At 41.4% G+C, this 27192-nt stretch overlaps 1 long non-coding RNA gene across 1 annotated transcript in view; it reads right to left on the bottom strand.

The window, feature by feature from the left end:
- Positions 1–2197: 2197 nt before the first annotated feature.
- The window catches only part of LOC133500865 (uncharacterized), a 39941-nt gene continuing 14946 nt past the window's right edge, over positions 2198–27192 (bottom strand). The window contains exon 3 of the long non-coding RNA XR_009795045.1: positions 2198–2207. This is a non-coding gene — a long non-coding RNA (uncharacterized LOC133500865). The remainder of the gene's footprint in view (positions 2208–27192) is intronic.

The following is a 27192-nucleotide window of genomic DNA, read 5'->3' as shown; positions in this document are numbered from 1 at the left end:
GAAAATGAGAGAGAAGGAAGAGTTGAAGAGGCAAGAGTGAAGGACCAGGAAGTGGAAATGATTACTAAGGGGGAAGTCAGAAAGGCACTACAAAGGATGAAAACTGGAAAGGCAGTTGGTCCTGATGACATACCGGTAGAGGTATGGAAGCAATTTGGAGAGATGGCTGTGGAGTTTTTGACCAACTTATTCAACAGAATACTAGCGGGCGAAAAGATGCCTGAAGAATGGAGGAAAAGTGTTCTAGTTCCCATTTTTAAGAACAAAGGGGATGTTCAGAGCTGTGGGAACTATAGAGGAATAAAGTTGATGAGCCACACAATGAAGTTATGGGAAAGAGTAGTGGAGGCTAGACTCAGGACAGAAGTAAGTATCTGCGAGCAACAGTATAGTTTCATGCCTAGAAAGAGTACCACAGATGCATTATTTGCCTTGAGGATGCTCGTGGAAAAGTACAGAGAAGGTCAGAAGGAGCTACATTGTGTCTTTGTGGATCTAGAGAAAGCCTAGGACAGAGTACCAAGAGAGGAACTGTGGTACTGCATGCGTAAGTCTGGTGTGGCAGAGAAGTATGTTAAAATAGTACAGGACATGTATGATGGCAGCAGAACAATGGTGAGGTGTGCCTTAGGTGTGACAGAGGAATTTAAGGTGGAGGTGGGACTGCATCAGGGATCAGCTCTGAGCCCCTTCCTGTTTGCAGTGGTAATGGATAGGCTGACAGATGAGTTTAGACTGGAATCCCCTTGGACCATGATGTTCGCAGATGATATTGTCATATGCAGTGAAAGCAGGGAGCATGCAGAGGAACAATTGGAAAGATGGAGACATGCACTGGAAAGGAGAGGAATGAAGATTAGCCGAAGTAAAACAGAATATATGTGCGTGAATGAGAAAAGTAGAGGGGGAAGAGTGAGGCTACAGGGAGAAGAGACAGCGAGGGTCGACGACTTCAAATACTTGGGGTCAACAATACAGAGCAATGGAGAGTGTGGTCAGGAAGTGAAGAAACGGGTCCAAGCAGGTTGGAACAGCTGGCGAAAGGTGTCTGGTGTGTTATGTGACAGAAGAGTGTCTGCTAGGATGAAGGGCAAAGTTTAAAAAACAGTGGTGAGGCCGGCCATGATGTACGGATTAGAGACAGTGGCACTGAAGAAACAACAGGAAGCTGAACTGGAGGTGGCAGAAATGAAGATGTTGAGGTTCTTGCTCGGAGTGACCAGGTTGGATAGGATTAGAAATGAGCTCATTAGAGGGACAGCCAAAGCTGGATGTTTTGGAGACAAGATTCGAGAGAGCAGACTTCGATGGTTTGGACATGTTCAGAGGCGAGAGAGTGAGTATATTGGTAGAAGGATGCTGAGGATGGAGCTCCCAGGCAAAAGAGCGAGAGGAAGACCAAAGAGAAGGTTTATGGATGTGGTGAGGGAAGACATGAGGGCAGTTGGGGTTAGAGAGGAAGATGCAGGAGATAGGCTAAGATGGCAAAAGATGACACGCTGTGGCGACCCCTAACGGGACAAGCCGAAAGGAAAAGAAGAAGAAGAAGATCCTCAAGGCAAATAATCCATCTGTGGTACTCTTTCTAGGCATGAAACCATACTATTGCTCCCAGCAACTTACTTTGGTCCTGAGTCTAGCCTCCACTACTCCCATAACTTCATTGTGTGGCTCATCATCTTTATTCTTCTGTAGTTTCCGCAATTTTGAATATCACCTTCGGTCTTAAAAATGGGGAATAGCACACTTTTCCTCCATTCTTCTGCCATCTTCTCTCCCGCTAGTATTCTATTGAATAAGTTGGTGTCAGGTTTACCAATTAGACATTCATTAAACTGGACAAAAAAGGAAGCAAAGACACCAGTTCAAGTTTGACAGCTCGCAAGGAAAGAGGTGAGGAACTGTCTCGTATAATTCACTTCTGCACTCTCTGATTATCCTCTCCTCAGCACCTCCCTCTATTCATTTAGTTTCAAGACGCCCCTTATTTACATGGATGTTACAAAAAGGGGACGGCAAGCAAAACATGGTTGGAAACAAAGCGTACTTGTTTGTTCATGTGTGTGTACATGTGTGTGGAAGATTCCTGAGTACGTGTGGTCATCATTTCTTCAATTCAATTCTTCAACAGGTGCTCCTGATTCTAACAGTTCTGATGATTAGATGTTTTGTTTTCGCTATCTCCTGCTCGGCGGCTGCCATGTTATCTAGAGCAGAGCAAACCATTTCTTTATTGGAAGCAGATGTATAATAATTATATTCACAATTATTCGTACAGTTGGTCAAAAACTCCACAGCCACTTCTCCAAATTGCTTCCATACCTCCACTGGTATGTAATCAGGACCAACTATCTTTCCATTTTTCCATTCTGTTTAGTGCCTTTCTAACTTCTCCCTTACTGATCGATGCTACTTCCTGGTCATTCACGCTTGCCTCTTCAACTCTACCTTCTCTCTCATTTTCTTCATTCATTAGCTTCTCAAAGTACTCTTTCCATCTAGTTAGCACACTACTAGCAGCAGTCAACATATTTCCATCGCTATCCTTAATCACCTTTCAGCACATATGGTACACAAATTCCATACTACCTGTGTAAAAATATAAAGGATATGGTGATTTAAAGGATATGTGGATGGGAGGGATTCAAGCCACAATCGCCCTCACTCTAGGAGTTGATTTTTGATTCCAAGTTCGATGTTTGGACCTCGTTGAATACTCTACATAGGTAATGTTGTACGCGCGCTAAGCTAGGCTAACTTGGGCCGAGCAGCTTCAAGGCGAACAATACAGCACCAATTTGGGCACTAAGATGAACTAAGATAAACTATTTTGTTGAAACAGGAGACTTAAATATTCATGTTGACAATAACATTGAACAAACATTCAAAGAACTCTCTCCCATACTAGACATACTTGACTCCTCTCAACATATTAAGAATCAAACTAATACTCAAGGTCACATCTTAGACCTGGTCATCTCTAAAGATATTCAAATTAAATCAAATGACATAAAGGATATGCTATTTCTGACCATGTTTGTGTATTTTTTTAATTACAGGTTTATCCAAAACTTCAGATAAACATCTATCCATTTTCTGAGCCTGTTAGTTTCACAAGGGTCGCAAGAGAGCTGGAGCCAATTGCAGGGCACCTAGAGACAGACAACAGTCACACAATCACATCTTGGGTCATTTTGGTTAGAATCAGTGGCTCAGAAAATGAATGAATGAAAACAGATTAACAAAGATGCTTGTGTCAACATGTTGTGTACAAAAGTATAGTTTAAAAGTATAACGCTACTATAGTAATTTTCACTCACAAAAATATTTATCTGCTTGCACATACCCGAGAGCCATATACCCCACCATGATTGGTTAGCTTTGCACACAACACTCTAAAAGTGCTATTCATTTAAAACCTGAAGGCTGCACCAACATTAAACTTTCATATTAAGATGGGGGGCACAAAATTATAAAATGATACTACATGTTAAGCCACTCAGGGAAAACTCTATTACCATGCCAGAAGTTGTCACAGTTGACCAAAAATTGTAGCAAAAATGGTTAAGCAGCTGAAACCATCAATGATCTTTCTTGACTCAATACCATCTGATTTTTCCATAACTTTTGTGAATTCAATGCTTGCTGATTTGTAGCAAATAGTCAACTGCTTACTTCAGTCTGGCAAATTTTCTAAAGATCTTAAAGCTTTAAGCTTCTAAAAAACTGAGCGCTGGTGTCTGCATGACTCCCCAAAAAGACCATTAAAAAGCTGCAGCTCATTCAGAATGCTTTAACTCAGGTTCTGACCAGCACAAATACGTCAGAGCAAATAACTCTAATTCTAAAGAATTTACAGTGGCTTCCAGTCAACTATAGAATAGATTTTAAAGTTCTGGTACTGGTCTAAAAATCACCTAATGGTTTAGATCCTGAATACATGAAATAAATGGTTATGAAATAAAAACTCATTAGGGCTCTGAGATCAACAGACCAGTCAAATATTAGTACAGAATCCAAATCAAACATGGTGAAGTGAAGCAGCATTTAGCTATTATGCTCCACACAAATTGAATAAGTTGCCAGCTAAGGTGACATCAGCTCCAAGTGTGAATGTTTTTAAATCAAGGTTCAAAACTCCTTTTATTTCCACTTTTCAATTATATTTCTTGCACTGCATGCTGTTTTAATTGTACTTCTTTTGAAATTTTTAGTTTTTATTTCCCGGTTTTCAATGTTTAATTTCGTTGTATTCAAATGCTTTTCATCATATAAAGCACATTGTGTATGTATACCTTGTGTATGAAATGCGCCATTCAAATTTGTTTTGCTTTGGTTTGCTTAGTGAGACTCAAGTGAATGTATGGGATTATAAATGTTATTGGGGTATCTGTATTTTTTTCACTGCATTCGTTTAACTGTGGGAAGGTTTCCCCCATAAATTCTTGTTAAAAAGGCCTTTGATAGGTCACAAAACAGGTCATGAATTCTGGGTTTTTATGCAATACCTGTCTTGTTCGCCCCCCCCCCCCCCTTCTTAAATGTCTGGAGTAGCAAACTAGACTAGTTGTATATCCTTTGTGGTTTTGGGGAATTTTATTATGAGTGTCATAATAAAATTGGATATTTCAGAAGTGATTGGCTGCCACTATAGGCATTGTTACAAAGAGAATCCCTATTGTGTGTTGTCAGATTCCTGTTATCCGCAGGGCTAATCGGGAGAAATGTCCTGACCGACTCGCCATTTAAAGGGTTTAGCTACCCTTTTACCCCAGCCGACTTTAACACTGTACGTGCAGGGGGACAGGAGCTTCTTAAGTCAGTGTCGAGATGAATAAACCGAGGTGAACTAACTGCCTTTAGTTTTGCAGAGCCAATCCGGTCTGCCCTCACTTTTCAGCCCTGATCGAGTAACCTTACAGAGTAAAAAGGTGACAAAGTGATCGCGCCGCTTTTACAGCAGCTTCATCTCTTATGAATCGATTTCACTTTTCATTGACCAAGTAAATTTAACAATCCCTGTTAGGATCGTACGGATTTGTTTCTATATTAAGCCGGAGTTTATCAGTGACTGATTAAAATAGAATTTACGACGAGATGATGTTAATGTCGTTGACGATCAATCTTCAATGAGGATGGATAATAAAAATGAGACAATTCAATATAAGAACGACAAAGATAGATGAAAATGGAAGTATTTTTAATAAAATGATAAAAATTGTTCAGATAACATTCATTACCCGACAGTTACTCCGCCAGTCGCGGGGTATGGTTGCAATGTTAAGGCAAAATTCGATGTTAATCGAACATAAATCAATAAAAGGAAAAATGATTAAAATGATGATACTGATGGTAAGTAGGATGAGATGAATGATAAAAGGAGTAAAAAGTAATAAAAAAGAAGTAAGGTTAAAAGCATTCAAAAGCTTTAGAAAATCGGGAAAGTAAACATTTTTGAGTGAGCCTTTTAGGGGTGATCAAGTCCTATGAAGCTCGAAGCCTAATTTAGTAATAAGGAATTTTAGGATTAAGGATAAATTGTCAAGCCAACTTGCCCTTCTTAGGTAACCACGTAATACCTTATTTTCGTAGTTGCTTTACTCGTGCCCAATTGTAAATGAAGAAATCAAAAATAAGCATCCCAAGTTGCCCGAAGACTTTTCCCCGCCAGCTTGCCACACGACTATTACTCCCTACAGAAAGGCCCGTCTCTTTGTCAGCGTGAAACGAACAAAGAGCCTCTGACTTCCGTATCCAAGGTTTTCATAGCTTTTGGGTGGAACATTCTGGAAGGTTTTGGCTGTAAATACGCCTGGTGGGAAGGGCCCCCTTTGTTATTCTATTAGGGCCCCTTTCGCCTTCCCTGGGTTGTCTTGTCACGCCCCTCTAGAAAACTAACTTAGCGGCCATCAAAGGAGAAGGCCATCCACCACTCTCCATGAAGTCACCATGAAGCTCCCTGTGATTGCTGAAATTGCTGTCCCTTGTTTGGAGATCAAGTGAATTTGCCAAGTTGAGGGAGGTCCTACGTCCCAAGAGCGAGCCCTGGGTGACTTGTTTAGAATCACAGTCGCGGTCAACCCTTTTGTAAATTTGTCAACTCGCTGTAAAAGGTTTAGGAATCCTCAGTATGCTGGCCATGAGTACATCAGTCAGGATGCAGTTTAGTAAGACATTAGGAAATGCCACTGAATATTTGATGAGCATCAGCATCTGCTTGCGCCTGCTGCGCAAGGGTATTAAAATTATATATATATATATATATATATATATATATAAAACTTAAATTGTTTTTAGGGTTTTCTGAAATCACTGTCTCATAAACAAGTCTTCATTGTGCGTCGTTTGCTGGTGATGTTATAAACCATAAAAAGCAAAGTGCCCCTGTTTTTCACATAAGATGTAAAGATGACATTTATATTTTATGCAGAAATTATCAGCCAATTCACACTTTGGACAGTGCATATCCTAAAAAAAAATTGGCTCATATCAATGTGACAGACACATCTGAGGGATAATTAGATCCAACCGATTAAGGTGCATTAAACTGTCCGCCTGAAATAAACTTCTGCAGTTCTCAAATGTCATCCATGAAATGAGACAGACACTCAAATGAGTGAACAGCTCTGGCTAAAATCCCATCACAAATGCTGTTTACTCCGGGTGTCTGGATTAAGCTCAGATCTCTGTGACTGTGCCTGGCTGGATTATCAGAGAGAGGAAACACTGCCAAAAAGTAATCTCTTGAAAAATAAGTGGTTCCCAATACTCAAGGGAGAATCTTTCATATTTTATTTCGACAATTTACTGTTATTTATGTCTTCTCTCTTTCTGTGATCACAGTTTGGGAGGCCCACAACATTGCAACCAAAAAAAACAACACACAGTATCACATTATTTAGGCCATTCACTAGACAGTATTTTTATACTTGTCATCTTCTTATTGTACTGATACTCTCCTGTTCTGTGTTTTTTATGACTTTTTAGGATTTAGATTACCTGTGTGCCTTGTTTCATGTCTTGTTAACTTGTTAGGTTTTCAACAACCATCTTGTGGCAACCAAACATCTCCTTCCAGCCACGTCTTGTCCATGTGTGTTTCCTTGTTTCGTCAATTTGCTCATGTTCAGTTTGGTTCCTTTCCTTTGTTTCCTTCACTCTGTCAGTTCACTTGTTTTTGCTTTCATCAAAGGTCATGTTTCCCTAGTCATGTCATTTTTTGTTTCCGGTTGTGGTGAGTCTATTGCCTGTTTTGTTTTTTTTTGTCGTTTTTTTTTAACCTTTTTCTTTGGACTAAGTAAATTTAGTGTTTTTATTTTGCGACATAATTTGCTTGACTTTTTTTTTTTTTAAGAATAAATACTTTTTAGCGGAAAATACACCTGTGCTTCTGGCTCTCTTCAGCTTCTCTGCATTTGGATTTACCCTTGCCACATCAACACCACAAAAATCTTCAAACCCGATACTAAATATTAATTAATACTAGATTTCATTTCTAGTTCAACACAACCTCCAAACTGCATGTCTGGTGTCCTATAGAATATGATCTTGAGTTAATTATTTTGATCACAAAGCTGAATCAATGAGCATGCAGGGGGACAGCAACGATATTCAGCAACAGCAATATACTGTATGTGCAGTAAGTAGGGATATCATCATATTCGTGATACCGCAAAATGAAAAGTGCTTCAGTATCTTTGTGGCCTTGTATCTGTATAAAAATAATTAACCATTGTACTTAAAATGTTGTTTTAGGTTGCCTATACAAAAACCACACCACTAGCAGCTAGTGCGCTTCAATCCTTATTTGAGTCAAAACACAGCAAACTGGACACGTAACCCATGTGACTCTTTGGGTACATCACAAGAAATACACTGATTGGCTGACGGGCATACGTGACAGAAAGGCATTTGGAAGGGATCCAGAAGCATTGCAGCTTGCTACGCCTGTCAGAGTATCAATTCACAACTGACTGGACAAAAGGCGGCTTGTTGTTCACAGACCTGCAAGCCGGGATGAGCTTTCAGTCGACCTATGCTTCGTTCAACCTGCATCCTGGCTCGCGGCGACCTGCACCAGGAAGTCAGGAGTTGGCTGTTCTCAAGCAACCACCACCTTATCAAAGAGATGATCCGGTGAAGCAAAGTACTGGGAGTCCTCGGTCTACACTAGCAACATAACAAAAGCAAATTTCCAGGTAAATTGGATTTCATCATTTTAGGCAAAATTTACAATGACAGCTGGGAATGGCTCCAGCATTCCTGTGACCTTCGTGAGGATAAGCGGCTCAGAAAATGGGTGGGTGTTGGCACATCATATAAAAAACTAAAATACATTAAAATTAAAATAAAGATGCTGTACTTCCCATTACTGCGAGCGGTGAATGACGAAGAATGAAGGGAGGCTGTGGTTACCTATTGTTAAGGGAGCATCTGCACGTAGCCCTTGCTAGCGGGAAATTCCTCCTCATCGTCCTTACCTTTTCTGCTCTTTCAAAGTTAGGAAAATACGCTGTGCCTTTTCCCTTAAAGGGGAAGTCCGGTAGTTGAATTAACAATGTATCAGATAGGTCATGTCATATGTATGGTACCTTGAAAATTTGAGGTTAATCCAATATTATTTAATGGTGTTTTGAGAAGATATTTATCGGCAAGTACAAATTTTCAGATGTGATGTAACACGTGTGAAAACAAAAGCTCGGTTACATTGTGACACAATTACGGTCAGCGTTGATTTCTCAGTTTTGTCCTCATCTGATGAAGAAATAGTCTTGGTTGATGGCAGTGTGCAAGAGCTCAGGAGTTGGTAGGTGGTTACCAATACATTTTCAGCAGCCCAGACTGTCTGTTTCAGACTGATTTTGTCCTTCTTTGGGGCAGATGGTGATGGATGAAAAAAGAACAGATTCAATTACTGCTGTGTATTTTTTTTTTCAAATGAAAATGTGAAATATGCTGCTCTAATAAATTTGCTAGAGCAATAATAGCATTTTTGAGGTACAGGATGCAAAAGTAAACATCGGATGGATGGGGACAGAAGTGCAGAGTAACATGATTTGAAAATGTCTTTTTCACAAAAACTCCTGGGAAAACCGACACACACTACAGAAGTCTATCGAGAAGAACTCGACCAGCAAGAAAAAGAGGATTTTCTGACGTCCTGAGTTCGCCTTGAGGCTCCACTCGTACCGTGAACCTTTCTGCCGTATAATATGTCTTGCAATTTTGTCAGTTTTCCGAAGATTTTACAATAATTATCGTACTGCGAGAATAATCCTGTGTCCTAAAACCGAAAGGTGATGTTTTGAAATCATTACATCTGTTTAACCATTCCTGCTTCGGTCCCCTGACCATGGTCGGCAGACGCACAGAAGACATCTTCTCATGGGCCGAGGTTGTCCTCCTCGGGGTTAACTCCCTTCTTGTGGCACACCTCCAAAACTCAATGGCAGGAGCAGGAATAACATGGATGCCCTTAGCACACAAAACCTCCCAAACGCCGTGAATCAAACACTTTCTCACTCTCACACTCTTTCCCGCTTCCAACCAAAAATGCATGCACAGTCCATCTCGCCTACACATCAATACACACCTCCACCTACTCTGAGCCCGCTGTTAAGTTGTAAGTTGCCTCCTGCCCATTTACAGCTGAGATAGGCTCCAGCACCGCAGCGGCCCTTGTGAGGGTAAGCGGCTAAGAAAATTGATGGATGTGTGTATAAGTTCAACGAGATGTGATCTAATTCGTCCCAGTGCCAAATAATTATCTTGTTGTTTTTCTTTTGGCTTGTCCCGTTAGGGGTCGCCACAGCGTTTCATCTTTTTCCATTTAAGAATATCCTCTGCATCTTCCTCTCTAACACCAACTGTCCTCGTGTCTTCCCTACAACATCCATTAACCTTCTCTTTGGTCTTCCTCTTGCTCTTTTGCCTGGCAGCTCCATCCTCAGCACCCTTCTACCAATATACTCACTCTCTCACCTCTGGACATGTCCAAACCATCGAAGTCTGTTCTCTTGAACCTTGCCTCCAAAACATTTAACTATGACTGTCCCTTTTATGAGCTCATTTCTAATCTTATCCAACCAGCTCACTCCTAGAAAGAACCTCAACATCTTCATTTCTACCACCTCCAGCTCTGCTTCCTGTTGTCTCTTCAGCGCCACCGTCGGGGGACCCGCACAGCCACGGCTGGACCGGTAGGACCATGAAAACATATGCTGTGGATCATGAGTATATGCATTCTGTGGAATTTAAAATGAGGATTTTAGGTTTGCAACAAAGTAGATGCGTTGTGATGACGTAATGAACCAGAAGAACGAAGGTTAGACGAACAGTGGAAATATGGACAGTTGGGCGAAATAATTTTTTTTAGGAAGATGAATGGAGGCAAATACAGGACCATTCTGGACGAAAACCTGTTGGACTCTGAAAAAGGCCGGAGACTGATTTTTCTTCCAACAGGTCAAATGATCCAAAACATAAAGCCAAATCTACAATGGAATGGTTCACAAATAAACGTATCCAGGTGTTAGAATGGTCAACTGAAAGTCCAGACCTAAATCCAATCGTGGATCTTTGGGCAAACTGAAGACTGCGGTTCACAAACGCTCTCCATCCAACCTCACTGAGCTCGAGTTGTTTTGCAAGGAAGAATGGCAAGAATTTCAGTCTCTCGATGTGCAAAACTGGTAAGACATAACCTAAGCGACTTGTAGTTGTAATTGCAGCAAAAGGTTCCGCTGCAAAGTATTAATGCAAGGGGGCTGAATGATATTGCATGCCCCACTTTTCAGGTTTTTATTTGTTAAAAAAGTTTAACGGCATATCTCACCGCTGTTCTGCTGCCCTCATTCATGTCATGAAATATTCTAACACATTTCTCCACTACACCAGACTTGCGCATGCAGTACCACAGTTCCTCTCTTGGTACTCTGTCATAGGCTTTCTGTAGGTCTACAAAAACACAATGTAGCTCCTTCTGACCTTCTCCGTACTTTTCCACGACCATCCTTAAGGCAAATAATGCATCTGTGGTACTCTTTCTAGGCTTGAAACCACACTGTTGTTCGCAGATACTTACTTCTGTCCTGAGTCTAGCCTCAACTACTCTTTGCCATAATTTTATTGTGTGGCCCATCATTTTTATTCCTCTATAATTCCCACAGCACTGCACATCACCTTTGTTCATAAAAATGGGAACAAGCACACTTTTCGTACATTCTTCAGGCATCTTCTCGCCTGCTAGTATTCTGTTGAATAAGCTAGTCAATAACTTTACAGCCACCTCTCGACATTGCTTCCATACCTCAACCGGTATGTCATCAGGACCAACTGCCTTTTCGTTTTTCATCCTCCTCAGTGCTTTTCTAACTTCCCCCTGACTAATCATTGCCACTTTGTGGTACTTTACACTTGTCTTTTCTTTTGGTTTTCCACATTTTCACCTTTGGTCTTAAAAATGGGGACTCGCACACTTTTCTGCCATTCTTCTGGCATCTTCTCTCCTGCTAGTATTCAATGAAATAAGCTGGTCAAAAACTCCACCCCACCAAATTGCTTCCATATCTCCACTGGTATGTCATCAGGACCAACTGTCTTTCCATTTTTCATTTTGTTCAGTGCCTTTCTAACTTCCCTCTTACTAATTATTCTCACTTCCTGGTCATTCATGCTTGCCTCTTCAACTCAACCTTCTTTCCCATTCTCTTCATTCATTAACTTCTCAAATTACTCTTTCCATCTACTAAGCACACTACTGGCACCAGTCCACATATTTCCATCGCTATCCTTAATCACCTTTACTTGCTGTACATCCTTCCCATCTCTATACCTCTGTCTGGCCAACCTGTAGAGATCCTTTTCTCCCTCTTTCGTATCCAACCCTGTGTACATGATGTCATATGCTTCTTGTTTAGCCTTCTCCACCTCTATCTTTGCCCTATGTTGCATCTCAATGTATTTTTTCTGTCTCTCCTCAACTCTCTCCATGTCCCACTTCTTCACTAATCTCTCAGATTTCCTGTATTTTGGCGTTCCACCACCAAGTCTCCTTCTTCCCTTTCCTACCAGAAGGCACCCCAAGTACTCTCCTGTCTGCCTCTCTGAGTACCTTGGCAGTAGTATTGCAGTCTTCTGGGAGCTATTCCTGCCCAACTAGAGGCTGTCTCACCTCTTCCTGAAAAGCCACACAACATTCTTCCTTCCTCAACTTCCATCACCTGATTCTCTGCTCTACCTTTGTCGTCTTAATCTTCCAACCCGCTACCAGAGTCATCCTACACACCACCATCCTATGCTGTCGAGCTACACTGTCTCCCACCACTACCTTACAATCAGTAACATCCTTCAGATTACATCGTCCACACAAAATATAGTCCACCTGCGTGCTCCTACCTCCGCTCTTGTACGTCACTCTATGTTCCTGTCTCTTCTGGAAAGTGTTCACCACTGCCAATTGCATCCTTTATGCGAAGTCCACCACCATCTGCCCCTCAAAGTTCCTTTGCTGAATGCCGTAATTTATTAACTTTATTCCTCTATAGTTCCCACAGCTCTGAACATCCCCTTTGTTCTTAAAAATGGGAACTAGAACACTTTTCTCCATTCTTCAGGCATCTTTTCGCCCGCTAGTATTCTGTTGAATAAGTTGGTCAAAAACTCCACAGCCATCTCTCCAAATTGCTTCCATACCTCTACCGGTATGTCATCAGGACCAACTGCCTTTCCATTTTTCATCCTTTGTAGTGCCTTTCTGACTTCCCCCTTAGTAATCATTTCCACTTCCTGGTCCTTCACTCTTGCCTCTTCAACTCTTCCTTCTCTCTCATTTTCTTCATTCATCAACTTCTCAAAGTATTCTTTCCATCTATTTAGTACACTACTGGCACCAGTCAACACATTTCCATCTCTATCCTTAATCACCCTGACCTGCTGCACATCCTTCCCATCTCTATCCCTCTGTCTGGCCAACCTGTAGAGATCCTTTTCTCCTTCTTTCGTGCCCAACCTGGTGTACATGTCTTCATATACCTCTTGTTTAGCCTTTGCCCTACGTCGCATCTCGATGTACTCCTTTCGCCTCTCCTCAGTCCTCTCAGTATCCCACTTCTTCTTCGCTAATCTCTTTCCTTGTATGACTCCCTGTATTTTGGGGTTCCACCACCAAGTCTCCTTCTCCCCTTTCCTACCAGATGACACACCAAGTACTCTCCTGCCTGTCTCTCTGATCACCTTGGCTGTCGTCGTCCAGTCTTCCGGGAGCTTCGGTTGTCCATCGAGAGCCTGTCTCACCTCTTTCCGGAAGGCCGCACAACATTCTTCCTTTTTCAGCTTCCACCACATGGTTCTCTGCTCTACCTTTGTCTTCTTAATCTTCCTACCCACCACCAGAATCATCCTACATACTACCATCCTATGCTGTCGAGCTACACTCTCCCTACCACTACTTTACAGTCAGTAACCTCCTTCAGATTACATCGTCTGCACAAAATATAATCTACCTGCGTGGTTCTACCTCCGTTCTTGTAGGTCACTATATGTTCCTCCCTCTTCTGGAAATAAGTGTTCACTACAGCCATCTCCATCCTTTTTGCAAAGTCCACCACCATCTGCCCTTCAAAGTTCCTTTCCTGGATGCCGTACTTACCCATCACTTCTTGATCGCCCCTGTTTCCTTCCCCAATGTATCCATTGAAATCTGCACCAATCACAACTTCCTCTCTCTCTCTCTGGGATGCTCAGGACTACTTTGTCTAGTTCCTTCCAAAATTTCTTTTCAACTCAAGGTCACATCCTACTTGTGGGGCATAGCCGCTAATCACATTATACACAATACCCTCAATTTCAAATTTCAGCATCATCACTATGTCTGATACTGTTTTCACTTCTAAGACATTCTTAGCCAGCTCTTCCTTTAAAATAACCCCTACTCCATTGCTCTACCCAACTACTCCATGGTAAAATAATTTAAACCCTGCTCCTAAACTTCTAGCCTTACTCCCTTTCCATTTGCTCTCTTGGATGCACATTACATCAACCTTTCTCCTAATCATCATGTCAACTAACTCCTGAGCTTTCCCTGTCATAGTCCCAACGTTCAATATCCATACACTCAGTTGTACGATCTGTGCATTCCTATTTTTCTTCTCCTACACAGAGTTGTAGGGACTGTGCATGCATCTTCTTCTTCTGACTATTAAGTCGCTTTCCTCCTCTGTTTTGTCTTTGACTTCCATTGTTTGAATTTCCATCTACACCTCGCAGATTAACAGTTCCATAGGTGGGTGTAGGAAGCCCGGGCCACGACCTAACCGTTATGGAATTCGTATGATGAACGCCCATATATGTTTGGTACAGTTTTATGCCGGATGCCCTTCCTGACGCAACCCTCTGCATTTATCCGGGCTTGGGACCGGCCGACAGCTTACACAATATTGTGCTGCCCAATGGGCTGCAGATAGTCAAAACAAACAAAAAAAACAATTAAGTAAACAAAGTCAACACATAAATAAACAAATCACATACTCCCTAATCAATGTTAAAGTTAAGGTAAAATGAAAGCAATCCCATAAACACAGTCTGCAACAACAACAGTGATGTTGTGACAAACTCTTGTCATAACTTTTTACCAGACAGACACCTTTCCAGTCTTGTCCACATGGGGCCCATTTAACCTCACATACAGATATTTTTGTAGTCTTGCTGTATCTCTCACACACTTGTTTCTGGTCTTGCCCAAATGGGGCCCTCACTTAGGGGTATGACTCTTTGGTCATTTTACCCAATTTTAGTCACACCTTTCAATGTCTAAACCAAGTGAGTACAAGTGTCATTTTATACTTGTGGAACTGTTATAGATTTTTTTAACTGTATTTTGAATACAATCCAGGACAGCACCAAATATGTTGTTGTGACTCTCATCCATCATCATGATTTTAAGACGATCTTAATGTGTTGTTGTCTTTTATCCGACTTCTAGGTGATAAACATGCAGTGTTCTGATCAGTTTGGAGAACAAGAGATATTTACCGATGATCTGAAGCCTAAGAAAGTCTCAATGGAAGTTGAAGCTAGCAAACAGGTATTGGATTATTGCAGACATTGTCTTAAATAACTGATCATTTGGAAATGTGCAGTTTATTGTTTATATTGTCACATTTGACATTACTAAAACACCTGAACAAACAATTACTCATTGCATGTTGTGACAAACTACTGATTGTCATGACTCTTTACCAGAATGACATCTTTCCAGTCTTGTCATGATGGGGCCCTGTTAACCTCACACACAGATATTTTTACAGTCTTGCTGTATGTCACACACACTTCTTTCTAGTCTTGCCCAAATTTTCACAAAAATTCAATGAAAATACAAAGGATGAATTGATTTGTTTTAATATTAAAAATGGTGACCAGGAAAAATAAAAAAAAATAGGGGAACAAAAATGCGTACTTATATGAATGAAAATATCAATAAGTGACACCTGTAAAACCAACTCTGCTAAATAAGAAAGTAAAACTTGCTTACAGACGTGAGTTATTCACAACTTGTACTGCTTACTACTAGCAGCTTACTACCTACTGCTTTAAAAACACTGAGTTATTTGTACAATTGGTGAAACAAATCTCATTATTCTGGAGGATTAAGGAACACATTAAAATGCACACTAGGATTTTGACAAGCCTTAAACCCATATTTATGATAAATACTAGTGGTAAGAGCAGCTGACAATGATTTTAATAAAATATTGGCATTTATATTGATTTTTGTTGAATCTAGAGATTAGACTGCACAGTGATTGTGTTTGTTGAGAATAATGTTCTTGGTTAGAGTTGCAATTAGTTTTCCATCATCATAAAAAAATCATTAATCAAAAATGAGTCAATATTTTACAATATTTATTAATGAGAAGCGCAGCTACAACATACTGATGATTACATTACAGAGAAAGATATTAAGATTCAGTGAGTGTCTGAAATGATTAATATTTCTTGAAAAGCGTTATATATCACTTAGTATTTTAGCATTTAATTGTCATTCCCCAGGCAGCACGGTACCACAGCTGTAAACTGTTGGCCTCACTGTTCTGAGGACCAGGGTTCAATCTCGGCCTTCCCATCCCAAAAACATGCCTTAATTTGACACTCTAAATTGCCCTTAGATGAGATTGTGAGTGCGGGTTTTGTGTGTCTCCATGTGCCCTGTAATTGGCTGGGAACTAGGACAGGGTGTACCCTGCCTCCTGCACATTGACCGCTGGGACAGGCTCCAGCACCCCCACATCCCCTGTGAGGATAAGCTGCTAAGAAAATGGATGGATAGATGTTATTGGACATTTTCATATGGCCGATAGAAATACTTGAATTATTAGCAGTTGTTATCCAGCAAAAGGCCATAATATCCATTCATTTTCCAAGCCGGTTATCCTCACAAGAGTTTTGAGAGTGCTGTAGCGTTGCTAGTTTTGGGTGAAAGGGCCTATGTCACCTAAATTTTCGTTAACTTTGCTCACCAATCAGTGACACGGCATAGTTTCTAGGAATAAAAATATTCTAAAGAATCCATCCATCGATTTTCTGAGGCTTATGGCATCCATCCATCCATTCAGCCATCCACCTATGCTCTTTGCTGCTCTGCTAATGCTCATGTAAGATGACTCGAGGTGAGACAGGTTTTTGTGAGTTTAGTTCCATACCACGATAAGAATCACAAATCACTACCTCTGCAGACCAAAAAGAGTGACCATTCAAGGTTGCGACAATGCAGTTAAAGTACGGTACATGTTTAACATGCAATTTCTGTTGCAGATTAAGTACACCACCACCCCAGTGTCTCGTTGCAAATGGCAGTTGCTGTTGCTACATAAAACAAAAGGCTGCTGTCTTTGGAAAAAAAAATGTTGACAGACAAGGACAGTGAAGAAAGCTCTGACCACAATTGGTCATTTAATATGTACACTACATGTATCCGTATTATCTCACCTAGTGTGAACAGACTTGATGTGGTGTGGTGATAAACTAAGCCCAATTTCACGTTAAAACAGCCTGACTAACCTCCGACTATGCCTGTTAGCTATTTTGCTATATATTACGTGGCCATTAGATACATATCCCCTCTCTCCAAATCCATAAAACTAGGGGTATAAAATGATGAAATGATTTCCCAACTACTTGATGAAATTATTTATGTTACTGAAATTACAACACAGTGCTACTTCCATGCAGGGAACATCTTCGGAATATCCACTTTGACAATGAAGGACAGCAGTTTATTCTTGACTGGAAGAATATGCCCTTGGTAATCCATTTCATTTATTTGCTGGAGATGTGCACGTGTCCTGCATACCTAATATCTTTTTTAGAAATAAAGACTCAACACCGCCTAATCCTGCCATCAAGGGAGGAATTTATGCATGATGTAAATGGGTCAATAATAGAACTGCACGTGTAATAACATTAAAGCTGATTAAGATTTGATTCCCAAGAGGATTTCCTCACCATTTTGCTCTTAAATATTGGATTAATTGGATTCATTGTACGTAACGTTATCTCACATTTGCTCTCTTGTTTTGCTTTTAATGCTTGATGCTTTACTTTTATGTGTGTAAAACAATATGATAGAACAAAGAGAGGCACATTGCCATGCCATGGGAACACCAGACAGTAATGCAGCAGACACTATAAAGACTGTGATACTCTCAAGAGCGGCACATTGCCTGCGAAACAGTGTGAGACGAGGAAGACATCAAAAAGGTGTAGCTGGAACATTCTGCATGTGCTCTCGTCAGTTGAAGACATTACAAAGACTTGCGTTTGCTTTTATGGTTGGCTTGTTCATCACATTTGTTTGTTTCGTTGCAACTCCATGATCCCCACCTCTTTGAGTTGCAACGTCCTTTGCGTCAGGAACCGCCGTAGGAAAATAAAAAGGAGGGTTTGTGGGGATATGGCTAGAACGGGCTGGAGATTTCGTGAGAGACACATCCCATGTTGTCTTTGGAAGTGAAAGTTCCTCTTATTTTCCTTCCTTGAAAATCATATTTTGAATGTTCTGGGGTGTGTGAGCCTGTTTCTGTCATGCTCCTGGATTCCAGCCCGGGCTGGGCGTGGCCAGCTAATCAGAAGGTGCACACCTGCGCCTCATGAACACTGATTAGACCCAGTACATATAGGACCCGGGGGACGACTAATACTCTGCTAGATCGTTGCTCTTGATGACTCGTTCCCGCACTCCTGCTTTCCTGACTTCTGATCTCCGTGCACCGACCCACGCCTGTCCACTGACCACGCTCGTAAGCCCATCCGTACTGGTACTGCGGATTGTTTGGACTGTCTACCTGATCTCAGACCTCGGACCGAATAAAGGTTTCCTCTGTACTGTCTGCTGTCTCTGGAGTCGTGCATTTGGGTCCACCCTTGAGCCCCGCAGCGTGACAGTTTCTCACCCGACACCTTCACTGATCCTGTCACTGAAATTGCTTCTGACTGCCATAGGCTGTGTGAACCTGACATTAACTTGGTCCTTTGAGCTGGATACCAAGACACTTAAGGATTTCAGTGGGTGTGTTGAATCCCAGAAAGACCATGGCCACTACAGACTCCTTCTCAGTCTAAAGATGCTTTCTGGGACTGGTCTCCAGCCCACGAGCTTGGATACGATGGTTGACAGGATTTTGACGGCGGGAAGACAACAGGTTACGTTGCAAAAAGAGTGAAACTGGTTCAAAAGAGTGAAAAATGGGGAGTCATTAAATGTGTAGGAGACATGTCAAAAACTTGTGAATACTAGTCAATGGCAAGTAAATGAGAGATGGTGGAGTCTGATCAAAAGAGAAGTAAGACTGGAGGAGACTATGCAGATTTAAAGTCCATGTGTAAATAGCTTCGCAAAAATCCATAAACACCCTTAAATTGTTTGTGAGAGAGAATAGAGTAGACGGAGAGGAATACCACATGGTATTGTCTCATATAAAACTGTAGGATTTTAAACAACATGCCACCGTGGAAGCAAATGCAAGAATTCCTTGCAAGGGTGGAAGTGAGAATTACCACAGTGGGAGGTGAAACCGTTGTCCTACAGAACAAAACCAGTTTATATCTGCCTCGGAGTTGGTGCTGGTCCAAATTGACAAAAATGGGGGAAAATAATAGTAAGGAAAAACTGCAGTGTAAAGTTTGGTAGTATATTGAGAGATTCGGTCTGACACAAAACAAATATTTATATAAATGGATATCCGAAACACAATTACACTGGTCATTTAAATGGCCAGAAAATAGTGACTTTGCCAGTCTATAAATTCTTTTTCTTTCGGGTTGTCCCATTAGGAGTCACCACAGTGTGTCATCTTTTTCCATCTAAGCCTATCTCGTGCATCCTCCTCTCTAACACCCACTGTCCCCATGTCCTCCCTCACAACATCCATCAAACTTTTCTTTGGTCTTCCTTTCGCATTTTTTCCTGGCAGCTCCATCCTCAACATCCTTCTACCAATATACGAACTCTCTCGCCTCTGAACATGCCCAAACCATCATAGTCTGCTCTCTCTTGCCTTGTCTCCAAAACATCCAACTTTGTCTGACCCTCTAATGAGGTAATTTCTAATCCTAATCCAACGTGTTCATGCCAAGTGAGAACCTCAATATCTTCATTTCTGCTGCCTCCAGTTCTGCTTCCTGTTCTTTCTTCAAGGCAAGTTAACAAATGGACAGAGTAAGTTAAGGGAAAGAAAATAAATTGATGTTTTATAGAAAAAAATGTGTAATGAGACAGGACCGAGTTCATGACAACAAAAGAAAATTGAAAATAGACAACAGAGAGAGATAAGTGTACACGCTCCCCTCTAACCACAACTTCCTTCTCCATATGACACATGACACCACAGAGAATAATGTGATCAAACGGTACAGACTCAACTTGGTCTAAAACGTTAGGGAGATTACTTTCTCAAGTACCGACTGGACCTCATGACATACCTCTCCCTCCCGATGAGGAAGACATTTTTCCAATGATACGAGTCACCAACCCAGACACACAAGATGGCAACAACCCAACAATTTTAGTCTGTAGGACTTGGACTATAGAGGATGTCAAACAAGCTGTTGAAGTGTTAAGTCCGTACAAGGCCGACATCACCCAATTTGTTGATATATTGATCGCTTCTCCTGATAAGGAAACCTGAGAAAGATATAGTGGCTTTATTGAAGCATCAGGATGAGAAGGGGAACAAATTGAGTAAAAATAAACTCCAAATTTGCCAAGTACAGGTTAAATATTTAGGCTATAACCTAAGCACACGAGGAAAAACAGTATTATAACACAGAAGGATATCTATTCTACACACTCCAAAACCACAAACAAAGAAACAAATGATGTAGTTTTTGGGACAGAAAAATGTCTGCTGATTTGGGTACCAAATTATGCAGACGTAACAGCGTCATTGAGCAAAATTATGTATGAGGAAGTCTTAAAAAATATCATTGTTGAAATAGACAGCTGAAGCGGAAAAAGCATTTTGAAACATAAAGCAAGCCGTAGTGACAAATACGGTCTTGGCTTGACTAAATTATGATTACATTTTAATCAAACGGTCGATTGCAAAGGTCACTTTATGACCTCTGTGTTGACTCAGCAATATGGAGCTAAAATGAGACCAATGTCTTATTTCTCATCCAAACTGGATAGTCTAGCATGTGCCTTGCCACATTGCATAAAGGCCATCATAGTAGACTATATGGCCATAGAAATAAGTGGACCAATTGTTTTGTTCCACCTTTTAACATGGCTCTTGCAGACATTTTTATCGCTGCAATCAGAACCACATGTCCAAAAAGAGCTATGTGCTACAAAACATTTGCAGAAAAAAAAACAGTGTTAGGTTTATCAATTAAACATTCATTAAATTGGACAAAAAGGAAGCAAAGACACCAGTTCAAGTCTCGTGAGGAGAGAGGAGAGGAACTGTCTCGTACAATTCACCACTGCACTCTCTGATTATCCTCTCCTCAGCACCTCTATTTATTTAGTTTTAAGACACTTCTTATTTACATGGATGTTACAAAAAGGAGACGGCAAATAAAACAGTTGGAAACAACGTGTACTTGTTTGTTCATGTGTGTGTACATGTGTGTGGAAGATTGTTGAGTACATGTGTGGTCAGTTCGAACAGTTCTGATGATTAGATGTTTTTGTTCTTGCTATCTCCTGCTTGGCAGCTGCCACGTTATCTACAAGCAGATGTATGACAATTATATTCACAATTATTCCGACATTTCCCCCCAGTTTATCCTACATTTGCTACCACGATTTCTAGATCAGAGCAAAGCATTCTTCATTGCAGGCAGAGCAAAGCATTTCTTCATTGCAGGCAGAAACAGGAACTGAATTAGAGCGGAGAAAAGCATTTCTTCATTGGAGACAGAAAAAGTTACTGAATTATATTTACAATTTTTCTACATTATCCTCCTGTTTATCCTACATTTGCTCAAATCCTCACATAGTCTAATAGATCACCCTTTCGGCTTTATTCTACCGAATCATATTCATAAAAACAAACATAGTTACACTCGGAGGAAAATATAGCACTAATTATTTGTAATATTCTCGATCAAAGAACAGGTATGGAAGATAAGTCATAACGTCATCATCGTGGTCAACAATATCACTGTCATTGCCCTGTTGTGCCAATAGTGGATATATTTCTGCCAATTTTGAATTTGTCGGGGCAGTAGCAGTGGTTATAAGTTAAGAATAGCTGCAAAACAGCTATAGAAACTAGGACAGAGAACACCAAGTTTTGAGATTTGCAAAACTTTTTTTCCACCACTCAGATCAGGCTGATGTGTTCACACCAGAGTGCTCCTTCATCTTGTGGTTCAGGGTGCGGAGGCCTTGAATGGCCCTTGTGAGTTATCCATCAGTTGCTGTGATATTTGGAATAAACGACACTGGTCACCGAACATTCAGCAGACGCCACACTTCTTGACCAGGAGCATGTCGACCGCTATGCGGTTCAGGAACGCCATGAGTGAGGTTGCAGCTGTTTGTTCCCTTATGGTAATAAAGCCCGCTTCCATATAATTACCTAGGTTCTTTCCATTGTCATGTGTGTAGTTGATTCTGTCAATGCTTGTATTCGGGGTTATCCATTACAAGATGGATTGCCATCCTGCAGCAATCTGGTGAGCCAATTTATACTCATCTGGTACGCCTCGTGGGATGCCAATTGCATCAGTGTATGTCGGATCTCCATCTTTCCAAGAGGACCTTCACTTTCGGGAGAAACCAAAGGGAGGTCCAAAGATGGATGTAGCTAATTGTATATCCTCTGCTTTGGATGGAAACACATTCACAGATAAGAGCAGTGATACCAGTGCACACGTTCCTGGTGCATTTATCAGTGTGTCATATAACTTTTTGACCAACACACCACCACCACAATCGCTGCGTGGGAGCAGTGGGGCAGTTTGCCGATGGATATCATGGCACCATGTTTTGTTGAGACTTCTCACCTTAACACCTGTCCTTGTAAAGCTAACAAAGGAGAAGTTAGCCAATGCAACATTAGTAGAAAATATCAATTTATCATTTACTGCCTTAGTTGTTGGATAAACACTATTCCATTTATGACAAGTGGTGTTAGGAGTTGTTTTAGTCAATACCTCCAGGGTACACTGTGTTGGGATTTCTTCTTTCAATGACACGCAGTAGTGCCCGGGGGCCCATGCACGTGATGTAACTATAGTTTTCCTTGTTAGCTGCATTCTACATTAAAAACATCCTGACACTTTTGTATAGCATTTGGGTTTAAGGTGGCATTAAATTGGTAAATGGTGAGAAGAAAATGGGAGTTTCCTTTACCATAAGCCCATAGATGGAATCCCCAGTAATTTGACTCGGCCAAGGAATAAAAATAGTGCTTAACTGATTCATTGGGAGGCACACATGGAGTCCTCCCATCATGCCTCAGTGACTGCCGCATAGTTGTTTATCAATGTTATTTGAAATGAGGTTGCGCCTCTTTATCTTATGTGTGGTAGGCATTGTTCACTGAGTAAAATTATTGGTTGTGTTATTATTTATTTTTTTCAGCTTTACAGGTGTCCAAAAGTAGCATATAAACAAAAATATCATTATGGCTGTCAGTGTTGCAGCCCAACATGCTATCATATTTTTTAGCTATTTTGAAGTCATGTCGACCAAGTCACCACTAAATGAGTCAGGTGACTTTTATATCTTCACCAACCTTCAAGTATTTTTAAATACCATAAATCTGCACCCATCGTATGCTGTACCTTACTCAAGTTTCCCTTTGGGTGACTCAGGTGAGATGACCTTTTACAGTGTGTAAGGTGTATCCACGTGTTTCTCTCTGCTATTTCCCCCATGTCATTCAGCTCTTGCTCAGTCTATGCCAGTGTTCGGTAAAACTGCATGTACAGTAGATGTTAATTCATAAACAGACATGGGATGAATAGACAAATAATAATAATACAGTTATTAAAGCACAGTTACTGTTACATTTTGGGGATTTTTTTCAATCTGGTGGTGTCATGCAGGGATGTCTCTTTCTCTTGCGGGCCACGTTGTAGTTCGGGTTTCCCTCAAAGGGACATTTTGAGTGAAGGCAGCGTGGGATCGATTCCCGCTCAGTGACGGTGTCGACATCTGCACCACGACTGCCCGCCGACCAGCACAGGGTTTAGTCTGCCTCTACCTGAAGTTACCTGGGATAGGCACCAGCTCTCTCTCCGAAGAAATTCAGAAGGGTTGCAAAGGCATCCGGAGTAATACAATCAAAAAGACTGTTTCTGCCGCACCACCATGACAATGGCACAAAAATGGTTTTACACATCAATGCTAAGAAATTCCCCAATTTGTTTCAAGTCGTATCAATTTCATGCATGTGAAATTTCCACACCATTAGAAAATAATGTTTTTGTTTTTCAAAAGAAGTTAATGGATACACAGAATCCCCCAACTTTTTTTTTTTTTTTTTTTGCATTCGTTTCACTGATTGTGTGGAAAATATCAATAATTTGTATGGTCTCCCAAACAGTATTTTGGATGGAATGAATGGAATGAGACCTGTCTTGCTTGTAATGTACGTATAGTTTAACTAAATCTATCCACTGTGTACATGGTCTGTGTTTCTTCCATACATTTCTTCAGTTTGTTCTTAATTGTACTATTCATTCTTTCACTTTTTGAAAGGTAAGAAGAATGGTGTTTCAGGTTAATGTGGAACAAACATGAGCCCATTTTGCCGACCACTTTGTTTACAAGGTGTGTCCCATTGGTATGTCATTTTTGCATAATGTTTCAGCTGCAGTTAGTGCATCAGTTTGTTTAGCTGGGAATATTTTTACCCATTTTGAAAGAGCATCGATGATGATTAAATTATTGTTTTCCCTTAATTTTGTTTAGATCAATGAAATCCATGAGTATTATCTGAAATGGATGTGTAGCCTTGACGGCACGGTGGATCAGCTGGCAAAGCATTGGCCCCACAGCTCTGAGGATCCAGATTCGATCCCGGCCCCACCCACATGGAGCCCGCATGCTCTCCCTGTGCATGCGTGGGCCCCCTCCGGCACTGCGGTCTCCTCCCACATCCCAAAAACATGCAACATTAATTGGACTGTACTCTAAATTGTCCTGAGGTGTGATTGTGAGTGCGGCTGTTTCTCTCCATGTGCCCTGCTCATTGACAGCTGGGATAGGCTCCAGCACTCCCCATGACCCTTGTGAGGATAAGTGGTTAAAAATGGATGGAGGGATGGATGGATTTGTAGTCTGGGAAAACTGACCACGTTTTGGATGCACATTCCCTTGTGGATTATGTGTTAGGGTTAGAGTTTAGGGTTAGGGTTAGGTTAGGTCAAACAAGCCCAACAAAACAAAAAATTGTATACAAGTTAAATCCATAGGTCATGTCATGCCTTTATACCAGGGCTACCATTCCCCCTGTTGAGACCTGAGTCTTCCCAATGCTCAATATTGTCGCCCACTTAAAAAGATTTTTGGGTAGAATGTGTTTTGTATCTGTGCTGACATAAATCCCATTTTGTAATGTAGCACTTTTATTTTTCCATATTTTTAGTTATGCTGGTAAGCTTTGTTATTGCACTTTGTTTAACACATCATCTGAAAGTATATCTTCATTTGTTGCATGGTCATCTAATCTCTTCATCCCGTTCCAGCACTCTCGTATCCCTGATCGTCAACCCGTATGTACCGACCTTCGCCTGTTATCCGACCGACCCCGTAAGCCTGACTCCTTTGAGACTTCTGCCTGCCTTGATTGATCTCCCGTGCACCGATTCCTGCCTGCCTGCTCACCTGCTCTCTTCGCCCGACGTCCCAACTACCGCTGCTGGACCTAACTGCCTGCCCGATCCCCGACTATTTAATAATAAACGTTTCTCCCCGAACTACCTTGCATCTGACGAATCCTGCAAGCGCAAGGTGGACCGTCTGCCGGAGGACCAAGCCTGTCCGATCCGGGTAGGCTCCTTGAAGTCCTCCGCTTCCGTGTCTTATGCTCCGCCAGCGAGCTATGAATACGTCCCGACCACGACCCATCCGGCTCCTCATATTCTTCTAGACTCTGACTTTTCGGAATATGAGGATGACCTTGATTTGTATGACGGGCTGCCTGAGTACGACTCCGATGATTTTGATTATGAATCTCTTTCATCCCAGTCAGTTTGCTCCACCTCCCCGTGTTTCCAGCACCCAAACGTCTTCGCCCGGTGGGTACAAGTACACCAATCCGTTTGAGGGAACCCACTTGGCCATCTACCCGGGACCTCCGCGTGGCGGCCAGAGGAGACGTCCAGGTCGGGCGCTCCCTTGTGCCTCCCGCAGCGCGGCAACAAAGACTCCGTCTTCGTCCTCCCACTCCTCGCCAGCAACGGTGAAACTGGCAGACCCAAAGATGGTGGCAAAGCTTCACGCTCAGAGGGAGGTGGAGCCGCCAAATCGCGATGCGTTCTACCGCGAAATGCGTTTAGAGATAGAGCGGCAGAGCACCGAATTGGCGGCTCTCACGACCCAGGTCCGGCAGGGATTGGTGAACCAGCCGAGCTACACTGAATCCTGCATTTGGGTCCTACCTTCGTTCCGATGGGTCATGAGAGGATTATTTGAATTCACATGAAGAGCATTTTTATTTGCTCTTGATATAGAGTCCCTAGAGTGTGATCTTCAGGAAGGCCACTGTTTGCTTTAAAACATGCAGTCATTCCAATTCTATATTCTTCAAATGGTTCATTGTTGTTTTGTTTTGCTTTTCCAATGGCAGAAAAAATTGCTTTTTGTCTAAATCTAGCAGAAGTGCACTATATTCAACCTTGAACTCCCTGCTGCTGTGAGAAAGTACTTTGCTGTCATGCAAATTTGTTTTACTTCCACACCATTTAAGTGGTACGATTTTCTCAAGTCTTCCGTTCCCTGGACGAATTATGTTACATCAACTTTATGAGATGTGATACCTTTATGGCCGTTTTCACACCATCTTGAGTCCAGTTTGTGTGTGTGTGTGTGTGTGTGTGTGTGTGTTTGCGTGTGTGTGTTCCCCTCTTATTTTATCCTGCAGGTTAACTATATATATTTTGTTTGTGTGTTTGGTGAGCTGGCCAGCAAAGCCATAATGTTATCCACAAATTTAGATGTTTTATTTTAGTAGGACATTGGCTTTCTACAAACTTTTAGTCCTTACACATTAATTTTTTTCAGATGTTCCGTATGAACTATTTTGCTATTTATCAACTATTTTGCTATTTGTTTTTCCCCTGTTGGAGTCAGTGGCTCACCGAGGGTGACTATACTGACTTCCCCCTGAACAGGGTGAAAATTACTGTTTGAGGTAATTCTCAAGCTTCTTCCACAAGTGCCGGATAATTCTTACCTCTGCATCCTCAAACAGTTGTCACTCAATTTCCTGTTCAAATGAGGTAGCGAACCTCCACACACACTTTTAAACATGCACACATTTCACGGAGCTCATGTACAGGACACACGTTGCCCTTTTCTCAGTTTTATAGACTAATTAGTCTACTCGATAGGGACTAGTATTCTCAAGGTTTGGTTCTGCCGCAGTCACCCAGACATGCATTCACTCATTTCTCATGAGTGTGGTAGTTTCCTACTCATCAGAAATGGCTTTACCTCCTTTACTGGTTTACCAGTTA

This window comes from Syngnathoides biaculeatus, chromosome 5 (genome assembly GCF_019802595.1).
Source record: "Syngnathoides biaculeatus isolate LvHL_M chromosome 5, ASM1980259v1, whole genome shotgun sequence".
Lineage (NCBI taxonomy): Eukaryota > Metazoa > Chordata > Actinopteri > Syngnathiformes > Syngnathidae > Syngnathoides > Syngnathoides biaculeatus.
This window is presented reverse-complemented; position numbering and strand designations above follow the sequence as displayed.